The sequence below is a fragment of the Danio rerio genome, chromosome 6, assembly GCF_049306965.1.
Source record: "Danio rerio strain Tuebingen ecotype United States chromosome 6, GRCz12tu, whole genome shotgun sequence".
NCBI classification, from domain to species: domain Eukaryota; kingdom Metazoa; phylum Chordata; class Actinopteri; order Cypriniformes; family Danionidae; genus Danio; species Danio rerio.
In genome coordinates, this window is record NC_133181.1 from 17,071,907 (window position 1) to 17,088,686 (window position 16,780).

At 35.4% G+C, this 16,780-nt stretch overlaps 1 protein-coding gene across 11 annotated transcripts in view; it reads right to left on the reverse strand.

Annotated features, from left to right (window-relative positions):
* The window catches only part of agap1 (ArfGAP with GTPase domain, ankyrin repeat and PH domain 1), a 348,474-nt gene that overhangs the window by 8,027 nt on the left and 323,667 nt on the right, over positions 1-16,780 (reverse strand). The window lies entirely within an intron of this gene.

Genomic DNA, 16,780 nt, shown 5'->3' on the forward strand with positions numbered 1-16,780 from the left:
TTATTATTTTGAAATAATAATAAAAATAAGAATAATAAACACAATTGCAAATATTCCAATACATTTAAGCATTAGACTTACAGTGACATAAATTCTCCACCTGACTTAATTCCACTTTTATAGCGTGTCCTACACATAATAGAAGATGCCGCAACCTTGATGGGCTTTGAAAGATGAACTGTAGTGGGTCTCAAAGGGTTAAACTCGAACAGCCTGATTACAAATTAGCCATGTATGGATGTCAGGGGCCAGAGTGCAGAGGAGATAACATTTTATCAGAGAGGCAGATGGATAAAAATAGGTAATCAATAGCTTAGGGGATCAATGCTTTAGTGACATCCTTCTTAATCAAAGCAGCAAAGCCATGCTGACGGACCTGAACCCCCACAGCACACGCAAAGATTTCCTGTCTGAAGTCACAGCCAGAATCACAGCTCACAGCAGCAAGAGTGCGAACACACACACAAACAGCACACGAGAAAGAGGAAAATAAAAATCACGTGTTGATGTCAAACTAAAACCGGACATTAGAGTGGCAGCAGATTGCCTCTTTCCCTATGGAGTGTATTCTAGATAAAACACACTGAATAACAGTTTAACTTTAACTGTTTAAATGGCGTATGATCTCTGATGCAACCTATTACGGTTTAATTAATATGGGAACTACAATGGGGAATTAGTCTACAAGATTTCAACGTCTCTTTTTAAAAAATAATTAAATATTTATCTATAAGCTTTTTTTTTTTCTTTTTGCTGTTAAAGGGATAGTTCACCCTAAAATGAAAATTTACTAATCCCCAAGTGTTTCCAAACCTTTAAGAGTTTCTTTACTCTGTTAAACACGAGGAATGTTAGAAAGCTGTAACCATTCACTTCTACAGTAGGAAAAACAAATATTATGGAAGTCAATGGTTACAGGTTTTCAGCTTTCTTCAAAATATCGTCAGAAGAAAGAGAGTCAAACAGGTTTGGGGCAAGTGAAGGGAGAGTAAATGATGACAGAATTTTCATTTTTGGGTGAACTGTCCCTTAAACATCTTAAAAAGTCCATTTAAGTAAATATTTTGTTAATTAATGAAAAAAATAACTATTGTTGTTAGCTTTTGCCAGGCTGGTTTGTTCACAAATAAGTCTCAATTTTAGCATTAATAAAAAATGGGTCCCCAAAAAATTCTTTACTAAAAATGATGAAAACTAAGTAAAAAAAAAAAAAAAAAAAAAAATCAACTAGCGTTTATTCATTTTCAAACATATTATTTTACGTAACTGTTTTTCAAAGCAAGCATCATTGGTCCATGATTTTACGACTTGGAATTATAAAATGTATTTGGAAGAATACGTTCCCTTAAATCGACTGTAACAAGTAATATTAATATAATTTAAATAAATGATTAAAATAAATAAATATTACATTTTCAGTAACAACATTTTAAAATAGTAAGTTATTTTGATCAAATAAAAGTCTTTGTAAGCCTTATACTGTGCATTCACACCAAAAGCGGTGAGAGCGTAAAAGCAGCTGGAAGTCATTCATTCTCAATGGGCGATGAACAGCGATGGGTGGCGATAGGCGGTGATTAGGCATGAGCTGTTATAAGATACTGAAGGTATGATAACCTTGGATAAAAATATCACGGTTTCACAGTTCCACGGTATTGTGATTACAGCAAGAAAATATGTTCGTTTTAAATGTTTGAGATAATTTTTTTTTTCCTTTTGAACTAAATATTTTACTTTGAGAAACATTTTAAATATTTTGGAGCAATAAACGTGTCATGCTAAATCAATTATTGACTTCTGCTGTCTTCATTTGTTTCAAAAACTGAAACCGCATCTTTTCTGCTGGAGATATTCTCCTAAAAACACCAACAAAAAAAGTCAATAAAACATCGTACCAATTCTTTAGGAACGGTATTGCAGAAAATTTTACGGTTTTAAAACCTTCACTTTTCCAAACCATGGTATACCTTGAAAATGGTTATCATCCCATGTCTATCGGCAATAGGTGGCTATAGGTGGCTTTAGGCGGCGATAGTTGTCGATAGTCAGCAATAAGTGGCAATAGGCAGCGAGGAGCAGTGTGGTACATCTTCGCCAGTGTGGGCTTCAAGGAGAATTGAAATCAAGTGATAATGAGCTATGACGTGGTTCGGCAGCAAGCAATCGGAATGTAGAAGTCCACCGCTTGAGAAGATTCCAGCAAACACAGTACTGTAAACTTTCGTTCAAACCATAGTTGTTCCAGAGGGTTTGATTATTGCAGTTGCCGGATTTCCAATTATTCACAATGTTTTCTTACAGGGAACCTAAAACTTACAAAACATTATTGCTGCTTCAGAGTATTCTAGACAAATGGACATTTGTTGGATAAGTGAAGCAAAGCCACACCACATGCAGAAATTAACATTTCTTAGCATGTTTTTGTGCAGGAATGTATGTGATTTGCTGATATGCTGCAACGACTCCTTTAAATATGAAATCAAAGCAGCGAACTTTGCCGATCTTGCCACTTCGGTGTGAATGCACATTAAGATTAAAAGAATAAAACACTTTAAAACACTTTTGACTAGTAGTGTACTGTATATCAGACAGTCTGTGGTTGAGGGTGTCAACTGGAATATCGGAAGACTTATTGAAATTGATTATACATCACTAAAATGCAGACAGCTCCAAAAACTTCCAGCATTGGTCATTTGATTCACAGTACGACCAGAAAAAAAAAAGAAGAGATGAAAGAGCAGGAAAGAGAAACCAGGAAGAGAAGAGTCAGGAGGAGGAGAGAAAAGCTGCAGCATCTGTGGGAAAGTGGCAGGATTTTATTAACTGTGTGTGTTTAGAGAAGGGAGGGGGTCTAGCAGCACGGAATGTCCCGGCCGGGTGCTGCTGCTCAGCCCAGGGTGAGTGAGAGGGCTGGCACTGGGGCCACGGACCACAGCACCCACACAAAGCATCCTGGGAGCCACAGAGGAGGGCAAAACAGAGAGGAAGAGGCTCGGCAGGGTCTCCTCACTGCCCCTCTGTGTCCAGAGGAAATGTGGAGCACTTCACTGCCCTCTGAAACGCATGCCTTCCCCAGTTAGCAGGGTTGCTAAGGGCCAAGCCTAGCTGGCTAACAGAAAAAAAATACTAGTGTTTTGTAGTTAACCTCTTAAAGGGTCAGTTTACTACTAAAATGTGTCAAGCACAGATGGAGACGGCAACAAATAACAAATAAGTTTCAGATTTTTCACATTTCCTGTTAATTTTAAGACTGTCTGAAATCGTACACTTCTGACTACTGTATACAGGGTCTCTGCAGGTTTCATCAAGTCAAATTTAAGACGTTTAAGACCTTTTTAGGACTATCATGAATGAGTTTTTAGACATATACGGGGCTAAACACTAAGGATTTTTTTTGTAATGGCCTGGTTGGATCAATGGAATTGGAAAAAACAAACGGATTTATTTCTTAACCACATATTTTAATGCGACAAAACAAGAAAACTGGTTGTGTGGACTTTTTTCCAACATAATGTTTCTTTTTAAATGAAAACATTATTTATTTTAACATTATTAAAAGTATATTTATTATGAAGAAAACTACAAGGATAATCAAAAATATATATTTGTTTGCTTTTAGTAAAAATGAACTGAGTATAACTCCTATTTAACCTAATGCATTTCTGTTCTAAAACAATTTGCTGTAAAATATTGTGAAACAGCTGCTGTGAAATAATCGCTTCTGCAATAAAAAAAAAAACTTCCTCCGGGTGCTCCAGTTTCCCCCACAAGTACAAAGACATGCAGTACAGGTGAATTGGGTGAGCTAAATTGCCCATGGTGTATGAGTGTGAATAAGTGTGTATGGATGTTTATCAGTGATGGGTTGCAGCTGGAAGGGTATCCGCTGCGTAAAACATGTGTTGGCGGTTCATTCCGCTGTGGCGACCCCAGATTAATAAAGGGACTAAGCCAAAAAGAAAATAAATGAATGAATGTTGGTGATTGGACTGGTTAACTTTACTTTGACAACTTTTAACGTTAAGATCTGCTTAAAATGATTTAAGACCTACAACATAATATTTCTGTGAATTTAAGACTTTTTAAGGCCTAAAATTGTTTTTGAAATTTAAGACATGTTAAGACCCTGTGGACACCCTGTATATAATGTGTGAAAAAGAGTATGTGAGCCAAGTAGTAGGCATAGGGTGATAACTGGTTTTAAGGTTTACCACGGTTTGGAAACGTCACTGTTTAAAATTTTCTGTTATTCCATTACTAAGGTATATGTAAGCTGTTTTTATTTTGTTTAGTTTTTTACATGCTGCCAAACACCACTTTTTATTTCTTTATTAGGGCAACAGCATCTCAACCAGCAAAGGAGCATCAACATCAAAAGCTACTGGTCAGCCTAATCGAAAATATTCTTGCTAAACACCTACATGTATAACAACCATGCTATAGACCTGAACATTGTGTTCAATGGGAAATTTTTTTTACTTTTCACTCAGACATTAAAAAAGAACTTATTTTGAGGAGTAATCACAATACCGTGCAACCGTGACATTTTTATCCAAGCTTATCATACCGTCAGAATCTTATACCAGCCCGAGTAGTATGTCCAAATTCATAGTATTAAAAAAAAAAAGTTGATAAAAAGTACCCAGTACTACTACTTCCGGGAGATTCTGAAGTGCACATCCAATGGATGCTACACAATCGCAAGATGCCACACGGGAGAGTTTATGAATGCAAGTGAAGCGACGCAACTGATGTAAGTAGGTCATGTGAAAATGACAAATGGCAGATGTAGTACATCCAAATTGTATTCATACTATTCACATTCATACTATAAAGAACATGCTTTTCTAACGCTCCTGTAGTAATTTCAAATTCAAATGTAATACCTACTCAAGTATAGGCAATTTTGGACAAAGCCTAAGTATTAACTGCTGTAACAACATTGTAAATTAAATCAGGCCATATCAAAAGTCCATTTCAGGAGTTTTCCAAAGCTAAATTTCTGGCAAAGATCACTTTGGCTGGTGATCAAATGGAAACTATCACTGGCTCACGCTCTGGGGCTTTGCCTTCTACAATGTGGAAAAGCTTTAAAGCAATCTACATAAAGTACTGTATTACTGGAGTGCCAAACTGATGATGGCTATTTTCTTAACCAGAATTCTCATTTTCACCACCAAACAATGAATGAAATTAAAATAAATTATTAAAAGAGTATACTGAGGCCTTTTTTTATATAGGAAGTGTAAATGGGTGTGACGTTGCTGCAAAAACAGGGTTCAGTAGTCCTGAAGACAAGTGTAAGGGGAGAGGATGGGCACCATGTTGAATCCTTTTGGAAAAGACAAAGGGAAACACACACGCGCACACACCCACACAAACAAACAGGAAGAAATTGGTCACCTGTTGCCTCCTATTCTTGTCTTAAAGCCCACCCTACCACTTTTATTTACACACAAACACACATACACAGACACACAACAAAGACAATAAACCTAAGCTACACATATAACTTTGAGATTAAGTTTTGAAATATTGTAACAATATGATAACAAGATAATTATCTAAAAATAAGAGAGTAAAGGTTATTGCACACTGAATCTGAATTTTTCGTCAGTAATTTTTGGATGTTAAAAAATAAATTCAACCTTACGTTGTGTCAATCATATTGACACACTGCCTCCGAAACGTTCGTCCATCATAAAACAATTTGAAACAGGCTACTTTTTTTCACGTTTCACCCCCGAAAAAGCAATTTGAGAGGTGTTTTGACAGTTCAGAGTCTCAGTACAAGCGAAAAACTAAATACAGGATGCCGTCACTTGAGCTACGACAACTTTATGACAAATATAAAGACAATGCATAAAATAAAGACAAAATGTGGCGAACAGTTGAGAACCCCTATGTGCTGAATTCAGTGACTGGCACACCTCTGCCTTGCTGTTGCTTGGTGTATGTGTGTCCATACATTTGACATACTGCCTATAGACATTATAATAGAAGTTGCTTCGACGCGTCAACACGGCCACCATCTATTATGATGTCTATGTATACAGCCAGTCTAGGTTCAAGATTTGTTTTTGTGCCTGAATGTGAAGTATCACAAGCAATGTATCAAAATTCCACTGCTTTCCTCAAATAAACTTTCATTTCAAGATAATCTTACTGCAGCTCTTTGATAATGAGCTGAACTCTCCTTCCTCTCTATGCAGTATTGGATAAACACAATATGAAGCCTATTCCTCTTTCTTTTCTACTTTGAAGAAGAGAGAAGAGAACTAAGTATTACAGACTCTGAAATGTTTTGCGTTGTTTCGTATTGGGTTATTTAATACGCATTGGACTCAGTGTGCAAGGTTTGTATATGTGATGAATTTTTCGCATATGAATACCAAACAAAAACGCATACAAAAATTTCAGACTTCAATTTCAGTGTGCAAAGAGCTTAAATGATATCCAGTGGTCAGATGTGTGCCAGCAGGTTAAAGTACACACACGTCTTTGATAAATTCTCACATTCAGGCTCTCTCTGAGAATGCAAATGTTTAAAAATCAGCAGTGACAACCAGTCTCTTGGTCAATGATACATAAACCCATTTTATTTTACGTATAAAGAAATATAAATAAAAAGAAACACATAAATCTATAAAAACAATTGGTCACACTTAACAATAAGGTTCATTAGTTAATGTTAATTAACACATTTACTAAGATGAACAAACAATGAACAATACATTTACTACTGTATTTGGTCATGTTAGTGAACATTAGTTAATGAAAATACAGTAGTTCATTGTTAGTTCATGTTAACTCATGGTGCATTAACTTATGTTAACAAGCATGGACTTGAATGTTAATAATGCATTAGTAAATGTTCAATTATGATTAATAAATGCTGTACATATGTTGTTCATGATTAGTTCATGTTAGTAAATTCATTAACTAATGAACCTTATTGTAAAGTTTTACCAAGAAATTTAAATTTAATGACTGTAAAAGCATAATTACATAAAGAATATCTCCTTAAAAGGACAGTTCACATATTAATGAAAATGACCTTTTCATTCTTGTGGTTTTAAACCTTTCTTCTGTTAAACACAAAAGCAGATATTTTGAAGAATGCTGGTATCATATAACTTTACATATCAGCTACCAGCAATTTTCAAAAGATCTTCTTTTGTGTTCAACAGAAGAAAGAAACTAATAAAGGTTTAAAATGATTTCTAATCAGAACAAGTGACAGAATTGTGATTTCTGTGTGATCCCTTTAAAACAGGTCAGAATCTTCATAATCTGTCAAATGAATATTTAAATGGTTTAATTATAATAATAACTGGAATAATTGTTATGTAGATTTTAATAGTAACCACATTTACAGTGTTTGTACAGCCGCACTCGTGGCAAACATCTTTGCGTGACGGCTTCATTACAGTGTTGCACTGCTGTTGTGAGACGTTTACCTGAGGGGAAGGAGGGGGTGAGACAGTAGACTCACCACCGCTGGAATGCAACAGGCAGGGTCACGGGGGAATTATCCAGAGTCTACATCAATCCCCTGTCAGGATGCTTTCCTGTTTGAGAGTGTGTATGCGCTTTGTGTTCTCCCTGGACGATCACTTTGTGGGTTTGTGTTTACCCACTTGCCAGCACTTCCTGTCCAGCTCAAAGCCAGAGGCTGTTTACCCAACACTGACAGGCGTCCGCTAATGCAGCCGGCCGTGACAGGACAGCCCTCCAGCTGCCACTGCCCCCAAGAGATCCCCCACCCCAAACACACACACACACACATAGACAGACAACTTCTGAAAGAGTTCAGAGAGACACGTTCTGGATGTTCACTACCTTGTGTAAGTGAGATCACCAATTTCAGGCTGGACCGAGTAGAAGAAAAGAGAAAGAAATTCATAGAGAAGAGATCGACCGACGTTGATGCTCTTTTCTTTCAGGCTAATTATACCACTAATTCAGCTCATTAGCGCCCTACTGACTCGCAGGTAATGAACTCCGACAGGCTAAATCTGTCAAACAGACAGCAGAGCACATTCACCTGCACATGCGCAGATGCAGACACAGACACACACACGCAGACTCCTTCATTTCAGGGCTTAAAGCTTTACATCATGGCACACACATATTTCAAGTCGGGTGACCACCTGGCCCACATCTTGTCTTGCAAGAACTGAGCAGCATTTTATAAAAATAGCTTTTATAAAAAATATCCAAAAACCCCTAGAACAATGCAAGTTGAAGTCACACACACATTTTTAAACATAATAGTTTTAATAACTAATTTCTAATAACTCATTAAGTGTTGCCAACTACAGATGAAATCAGAAGTCTACATACACTCTAAAAAAGGAACATAACAATTAAAAAAAAAAAAAGTCTGATGGTAAAACATCCTAAACGTTTCCTATTTTAGGTCCGTTAGGATTACCTAAATTATTTACATTTGCTAAATGCCAGAATAATGAGATTTTTTGAGAAATTTTTACTCATTTCTAGACAGTCAAACATAAAGTTTCTTTTCTTTCTTTTTTTTTTTTTTTAGCTTTGCTTTTAAACTGTATAACTTCGGTCAAACGTTTTGGGTATCCACAAGCTTCTCACAATAGTTTGAAGGAATTTGGGCCTATTCCTCCTGACAGAATTGGTGTCATATTTGTTTTGCTTACACAAGCTTTTTCAACTCTGCCCACAAATTTTCTATGGGATTTAGATCAAGGCTTTGTGATGGCCACTCCAAAACATTCACTCTGTTGTCCTTAAAGCACATTTTAACTAATTTGGCAGTATGCTTAGGGTCATGGTCTGTTTGGAAGACCCATTTTTGGCTTGATTTAATTTCCTGGCTGATGTCTTGAGATGTTGCTTCAGTATTTCACCATAATGTTCTTTCTTCATGATATAATCTATGCTGTGAAGTGGACCAGTCCTTCCTGCATCAAAACAGCCCCACAACATGATGCTGCTGCCCCCATACTTCACAGTTGGGATGGTGTTCCTAGACTTGTAAGCTTTCCCCTTTGTCCTCCAAATGAAACACTGGTCATTATGGCCAAACAGTTTAATATTAGTTCCATCAGACCACAGGACATGTCTCCAAAAATTATTATTATTAATTTAGCAAATTGTTTATTCTGGCTTGTTGATTTACCCATGTTGTCAAACAAGGAAGCAGTGTGTTTGAGGTTTTCCTTAAATATTATTTTACAGTTGCCTACAATTAACTCAAATGTTGTCAGTTAGCCAATCAGAAACTGCCAAAACCTTGACACCATCATTTGAGCTTTTTCAGAGGCATAATAATCTTATTGTATGTAAACTTGACTTTCAAGAAAAGTTATAATAATTTCTCAAAAAATATCTTTCTCATCATTCTGTTATTAAGCATAACAGAAACAAAATTAACAATCCTAACTAACCTAAAAAAGAAAAAGTTTAGAGCTTAGAATGACCAAGAGGCGACACTCAATAGAATGTTCCATTGTAACAGCAGCGCCCAGCAACAGCCCCAGATTCCGCCATTTTTGATTATGTTTCTAGTATATCTTGTAAGAGCTTAGTTGGTTCAGGTGTGTTTGATAAGGGTTGGAGCTAAACTCTCTAGGACACTGGCCCTCCAGGACTGAGTTTGGACACCCCTGGACTAGGCTATTTTTACAAGTCAGAACTCTACTACTAGTGCTCAGCAAAAAAGAAAGTTTAGATACTGGACAACACGCTAAATGTTAAGTTAAATATGTTGCTGTCGTTTGGTCACATTAACATGATTTTTAATTTGTTACAAGACTGATTATCAGTTGTGTAATTGAAGATGACATCATTTTACCCCCCTCAACGTCATCAAGCTTCGCTGTTGTGGTTGTGTTAAATGTGCGCCATCTAGCGGGAAAATATAAATACTGTGGTTTTAAATTTCGTCTCTTTTATTCTTTATTATTCTTCCATAAAACTCTAACACCACAATGAAAATATTTAGAAAAACTGGGTAACACTGTATTTAAAGGCTTCCTTACATGTATTTACTCTAGCAATCACAATTCATTGTTTAATTACGCATCCTAACCCTACACTGTAACAAAAACACCTTAAAATAAAGCGTAACCAAACTACTAAATAAATCTCTACTTGCACAGCACACATTTTACAGTTATATACACTCTAATAAATAAAAAGTTGACTCAACTTAAAAGTTCTTAAATAAAACTTTCTGCACAGCGTTTTAGAGTTGACTCAACTATAAACCCAAGTAGTGTAGTTGACTCAATTTAAGTTGAGACAACTCAAAAAAAGCTGTGCAGCAAGTTTCCCTTTGATTTTAAGCCAAGTCAGTGTTTAATTATAATTTTATCCCACCTGTATTGTTTTGTACAAACCATATAGACTGTAAAAGACATCTCTAGGACTTCCACGTTATGCTGGGGGTGTAAATATGCTAATTTTGCTAATATTTAATTCAAATGGTCTCATTTAATAGGTTTTCTCATATGCTTACTAAAATTTGTATAAAAGATATGCATTAGTAAAATTTGACTGCTAGCTATGTATATATATTCCCCCTCTTTGCTGTGGTTTAAATATTCAGAAGAACAATTGCCATTAAAGTCTCTTAAGTTACCTAATCTTCTTTCTGCTGTCTTACACTATTTGTTAAAGTTTTGGTTAAGTAACAATTGACTGGCACAGAATAATTATTTCTAATTCTTAATTATTATGCCTACCATTAAATTGCAGTATTTTCATAGCAATTTAAACTATCCCTTCAATGTAGAACAAGAAACAAAAAGGAGCTTTGACTGCATATACTCTGGGGAAAAATGTCTGAGTGCATTAATTACATCAGGTTTTAAATTTTTTGTTGTGTTTGAAAGTTAAAGTGAAGGAAAATTAATTCCTCCTACGAATTTTCAGTCACTGATATGGCCTCCGGACAATTTGAGTTTTTAGAAATGTGGTTTGAGATGAACTTGCTGTGGTACCCGGATTGAAACACACCTTTTACTCATGGTTATGTACGTGACAAAACAGCCATTTTTAACAATATATGAAGTTAAAAAAAGACTGTTGAAATAAAAAAGAAATCCATTATTTGTTTTACTTTTATTCTATTCAGGAGCCATGTGCACCCACTGGCAGGTAACATCTGCTGCTAACTTAATGTACAGTATTGCCAAAGCATGTTAGATATCTATAAAATATGTAATATATCAACATCATCAAATTAAAAAATATTTACAATAAGAAATACAAATGAGAAATAAATGAGATAAATGAATAAAAACATACAATATCTCTAAAAAGTATAATAATAACAAGTAAAAAAAAAGTAGATCATTTAAATAAGGCAAATTAATGCCTTCGAGTTAATCAACCATTTCTAATGGTGACAAATATTTTGCAGCCAGTTTAGATGTAATTTCGTCCTCTCTGAGTATATACTAAAGTTTATCTTATCTTCAAGAATTAATTATTTATTTATGTTTCTCTGGTTCTTGCAGCTGTGCACACACTGTCAGCTTTGAAGGCAAGCGAAAGCAAATCAGGCTTAAAATAAAAACGTAATGCAAAAGCTCATACAATTATTGATGAATTTAGAAAGTGAAACAAAAAGCAGAATCTCAGACATTTTAGAAAAAAAAAACCTAGACAGATGTGTCCCAAACAGGCTCGTCTTTGTGGGCCCTGTGGTTCTCTGCAAGAGAAGTAGGAAAGGCGTTGGGCGAGTGAACATTTTCCACTGGCTAATCGTTTGTGGATGTTTGGTTTTTGGGTGGATGCAAAAGAAAAATGATAAAAAATGTCACCAAATATACTTGGCCCATCCAAGTAAAGTCTATGTGTGGGAAGCACTGAGTACTAATAATATTTTTTTTTATAGTAAAATACTGGTAAATACAGAATTTTAAAGTAAAAAAAAACTCACAACTCACATTTTTCACAAACAGTGAAAAACTGTAAACTCACATTAAAACTGACATTAAAAAGTGACTTTACACCCAGACCACATTCATGAGGTAAATAAGGACGATTTGACTCCAAGAGCAGCTCTGTTCCCCCCCATCTCACCCCCTTTTTTCTAACAAGGAAAAAACAAGGGCCTGAAATCAATTATCCTCTCCAGCCTAGTCGTTAGCTGCCCTTGGATAGACACAGATAATTAAGCTCAGCGCTTCTTTTAATATTACGGGCACTTAGCGATTCTGATTCTGACTGAGCTCTGGCCTGCGCCACACTCAAATCAGTCCCACTGGAGGCAATGGGCCACACTCATATGAGGTTCCATTAACTGGATCAGAACGCTTCAGTGGCAGCATGCAAATGGGGGCCAAAGGGCAAAGAGAGACAAAAAAAAGTGTGCGTGTATGTGTGTGTGAAAGAAAGAGAGACAGAAATGTGCTAAGCATCAGTAAAACGAACAGAGCTTGATCTCTGAGTATCTGTTCTTGCTATGCTCCCATCAGATCCATTTATGATGGAGACAACGAAACATGACTGGATTCAAACCCCCATTTCCTTTGTTTTTCAGATTTAACAATTTAAAAAGACATGTAGTTGAAGTCAGAATTATTAGCCCCCGTGAATTATTTTTTCCTCAATCTCTGTTTAACGGAGAGATTTTTTCAACATATTTCTAATCATAATAGTTTTAATAACTAATTTCTAATAACTGAGTTTTTTATCTTTGACATGATGACAGTAAATAATATTTTACTAGATATTTTTCAAGACTTAACTAGGTTAATTAGGTTAACTAGGCAGGTTAGGGTAATTAGGCAAGTTATTGTATAACGATGGTTTGTTCTGTGGACTATCAAAACAAATTGCTTAAAGGGGCTAACAATTTTGACCTTAAAATGGATTTTAAAAACTTAAAAACTGCTTTTATTCAAGCTGAAATAAACCAAATAAGACTTTCTCCAGAAGAAAAAATATTATCAGACATACTGTAAAAATTTCTTTGCTCTGTTATACATAATTTGGGAAATATTTTAAAAAGAAGGAAAAAATTAAAATAGGGGCTAATAATTCTGACTTTAACAGTAAATCAAAAATAATCAATAAAAATGACATTTATACAAAGTTTTTATACAGTTTTCCGGACTAAAAGACATGGCAAACTCTAACAGAGTGCAAGAAAGGGAGGGAAAAGCAGCGCAAACATATATACACATTATTTATTCTGTATTAAATTGGACGAAAAGGTAGACGATGTGAGGGTTCAGGCATTAAATGCCCTCTTGCTTCATATTATCAGTCCTCCTCATAATATGCTGCGCTCTGATTGGCTCTTGTCAGCCAGTTTAATGTCAATAGTAAATTGGAAGGCTTGTTAACCTAGTTGGGACATGATTATGGGCAATGGTAGGCAGTCATGTAAAAAATTATGTCTATTAGCCTAATCTAATCAAGAAGCCCTTTTACAGATGAATTAGAACGGGGCAGCCAATTATTTAAAACATTTGCGTTGCGCTTTCTGTCAGTGCAAGAGAAAAACAGGAGACACCGTCAGCTGTTTAACATGCAGATTCCTCATATCAGTGGTCTCCTCGCAGTGAAGAGGCCAGAGGCTGACCAACAAAGGATCAGCAAGTTAATGCTTAAGAAACGGCGCTCCATTAATACCTGATCCCACTGACAGGATAAACCGAGAGACGTACACGACAGACCTAGGTGTTGCCTACATATTTAAATTTAAAATCTGATTTTCTTATTTCCTCCTCCATAAAACCAGAAAGTTCAGCAGCCTGTGGGACATTAATAGCACGTTTTTCTCTCTGTCTGCGTCTGGATCGGAGGAAGAATGAAGCCCAGCAGGTCTCCCCAACTCACCCCCCTCTCATCCGTCCCCAGGGCCCAATCTGATCTCAGCATTGGGGACGCACACCTGCACCCCGGCCCAGATTAAGAGCCGGGTCTAATTTGAAATCTGTTAGCTCTGCCCTTTCAGAGACCGATATCTGGCCATAAAGAGGATCTTTTTTAGCCACTTACTGCTGAATTATTATAGGCCAGGCATTGCTCATGATGACGCATGTGGCTACGGCAGTCAGGCGGTGAGTGTGTGTGTGGAGCTCAATATCTCAGCTGTCTGATGGAGGTATGACCTGTCTAGAATAGACTACACTTGCATTGAACACAAAGTTGTAGTTACATTTTAAAATATGCAATCATGATATTAAAAAAAAAAACTAAAGCCCTGAAAATGCATTAAATTCCATTGATATTCAACAAAAAACAACATGTAACCATGATATTTAAAATATATTGACATCCATCACAAAAATGACAAAATAAAAAATTATTAACTTTACACTAAGCATCTGATGTGCAGAATAAAAGTGCAAAATATATATTAAAAAAGTTACTTGTATGTTAATTTAAAAGACATAAAATGGTTCCCAGTTCTTAAGGTCTTTGTGTTGTTAAAGCTAATCTATCATAGCACTGAAGATTAATCATATAGTTAAAAATAATATTAATCAACAGATATCGAACCGCAGTGAAAAAGTTTTTTGTCAACCAGATGACATCAACATTAACAGCTGTGAACTTCCAATAATCATATTAAATATTCCAATAATCATTATTTAAATATTAAATATTTCCACAGAAATGTTCAATTAGTATAGGTTGCAAATACTGTATGTGATCATGAAAACTGAGGCCATGAACGTGGACATAGTGACCATTTGTGGCTGATGTGATGATGCTTAACTACTGTAGTTACTTAACTACTCAAGACCAGCAAAGAAAGGCTCACTCTTATGGTGCTTTCACACCAGTGGTTGGTTCATTTGGTTTAGACAATTGCTAATATAATGGCCTCATAACAATCATGTTCATGACCATTTTATGACAAGTTTTTCTGTCTTTGTAATGTCAAGTTGTCATAAAGACAAAGACAGGTTATGATGTATATGTTTGTCATAGTCATAGTTGTCATAACAAAGACATGTCAAGACTGTCATCTTTGCATTTAAAATGACACACATGAGAAAATGAGACTTAATGACATGTCATGAGAATATATACAGTTGCAATCTGTAAAATAAGAATTATGAAATTTTTCTTTTTTAAAGATTTCCCAAATGATGTTTAACAGAGCAAGGAAATTTTCACAGTATGTCTGATAATATTGTTTCTTCTGGAGAAAGTCTTGTTTGGTTTATTTTGGCTAGAATAAAAGCAGGTTTTAATTTTAACACAATTATTAGCCTCTTTAAGCTATATTTTTTCAATAGTCTACAGAACAAACCATCGTTATACAATGACTTGCCTAATTACCCTAACCTGCCTAATTAACCTAATTAACCTAGTTAAGCCTTTAGATGTCACTTTAAGCTGCATAGAAATGTCTTGAAAATGTCTAGTAAAATATTATTTACGGTCATCATGACAGGGATAAAAGAAACCTGTTATTAGAAATGAGTTATTAAAACTATCATGTTAAACAGAAATTGGGGAAAAATAAACAGGGGGTTTTAAATTTCTGATTACAACTGTAAAAATCTGATTCATAACCATGACGTGTCATGATTGTAAAGGTGTCTTACATAGACCTTCTTCAAGTAAAGTGTTAGCGGTTTATTTATGGCATTTTTGTCATTATTATGATAAGACAGTATGTAGACAGGAAGCAAAGTTAGAATGAGGGAAAGCTCCACAAGCCTCGAGACTCATGAAGCACAATGGCGCAATATGTCATTGCACCGTCCACGAGGTTATCAGTGCTGAATTGCAGATTTTTGCAAATCTTAAACCTCCAGATCTGCTTTTTTTGTAGTTAAATCAAATGAACTTTTTTAGTCATCTCAACTTTAATCAATCAAACAGATTCAAATATTAAATTAAACTTGTATAACTTAAAAAAACTGCATTGAAAACTGATTAACCAAGTTAAAACAAGTTAAAGCAACATAAATATATTTGTTGCCTTTGTCATAAAATTTTTTGGAAATACTTTAGTTTGGGTCACAATTTAGTTTATTAACAAACCATTAACTAACATTACCACTAATCAGCTCTTTATTAATAGTTAGGGTACAAAGTGGGTTAAGGTTGGGTAGGATTAAGGTTTGCAGAACAGTTAATTTCTTAATAATAGGCAGGTAAAAAAACAGTAGATAGTAGCATGAATTGTGACCTAAAGTGTTACCATTTTTTTTACAGTGCAAAAGCTCTAAAATATTCACAAGAGGGTACTTTTAAAGGTACACGAAACACCAAAACAAATTTTCTTGAGCTGTTGACAGTCGTATATGTGTCCCATGCAGCTAAAAACACTATTATGACACTAAAAAGTGAAAATTGGTTGTTTTTGCGTTATTTCGAGCAAATTTGTACTTCTGGTTTGAAACGAATTTTTAAATCTGTGTGTGTGTGTGTTTTGCCTCTGTAAAAATCAGCGCGTGCACAAACCGACACTCCCATTTTTATGCAAATTTTGCTCATCCGACACTCCCCCCTAAACAGAGCTGGGCACGCCCACTTTCCTGACTTTTTCCAAAGTAGAGGTGTGAAAAAACCCTGCTGAAATAAGGGGGTTTCATGGCCCGTTCATGTATTTTGTGTCAGAAAAAAAGGTGAAATTATTTTGAGCTTGCATTAACCATAAAATTAAAGCATTTATCCATAAAGCAATTCAAAATCCCAATCACTTCAGAATGATGTGCTAAAACACCAACTAGTTTTCAGGCTTTATCTAACAAAAAGCCCTTTCCTCTGATTATACTTAGATAACATGGAAAAAAAAACAAGTATATCACTAACATGCACT